This window comes from Volvox carteri (genome assembly GCF_000143455.1).
Source record: "Volvox carteri f. nagariensis unplaced genomic scaffold VOLCAscaffold_111, whole genome shotgun sequence".
In the NCBI taxonomy this organism is placed as follows: domain Eukaryota; kingdom Viridiplantae; phylum Chlorophyta; class Chlorophyceae; order Chlamydomonadales; family Volvocaceae; genus Volvox; species Volvox carteri.
The window spans coordinates 245,184-246,128 of NW_003307654.1; positions in this window are offsets into that span (position 1 = coordinate 245,184).

The following is a 945-nucleotide window of genomic DNA, read 5'->3' on the forward strand; positions in this document are numbered from 1 at the left end:
CGGCCGCCAGGCTAACACTCATATGCAAGGCATAAGCCATACTGCCACAGGTATCAAACACGTCCGGGTCATGCAAGATGGACATCACCAACCTACCGAGCTAGCCGCCCTGCACAGCTCACCGGCGGATTGTCCAGTNTGCGTCAGAGCCCGGTTCATTCACCGGGTTGTGTTCATCCGATATTTGTCAACCACAGATGCCTCCTCCCCGCCGCGAGCTGGAGAGGGAAGCCGTGCTAGCCCCGCACAGCGCTGACCAAGTACGCGGCTGGGCCTGGTGGGCACTAATAGGAGCCGCACGACGGTAGGTATTGCAGTGTTGAGCACTTGCAGGCGGTGCAGGGTGTAGTGAGCCGAGCTTGCATGTTGGCAGGAGGGACGTGTGCCACACAGCCAGAGGACTGATGGTGCGCGGTGAAGCAGTGTGTTGAGTGTTCAGAACACCAAGCAGCCCATCAGTAGAAGTGTAGCAGCGGTGGGACGGGATGGGCCATGGCCAACGCAAAGCGGGATCTAGTGCTGTCTATGTGTCCTAGAGATCCAGGCACACACTCGGGCCCATTACACCCGCCGTTTCAGCTTTCGGCCACGGACACAGGAGCACACGTATACGTTCGGATGAAGGTTGTACAACGGCACGTGTGCAGGTTGACAGATATGTGCAGGTGATGTGCGGGCGCGGGCATCCTCGGCTTTCCGAGCAGATCTCGGATTGCACCTGTGCCGGAGTGGTCTAACGGGTGGGTCTCAAGCTTTGAGAATGGGCTTTCCCATAGCGAAAGCTGCGTGAGTTCGAACCTCACCGGGTGTAGAGGCTAAGCGCCTTTTCGCATGCACAAATTCACTGACCGCATGGCTCAAAATACATTGTATTGCTAAGCAGGGCCACAAGGGACACCGATTCCTAAGCACATGGCGGGAAGCCGGTCGCGGCTCAAGTCTGTG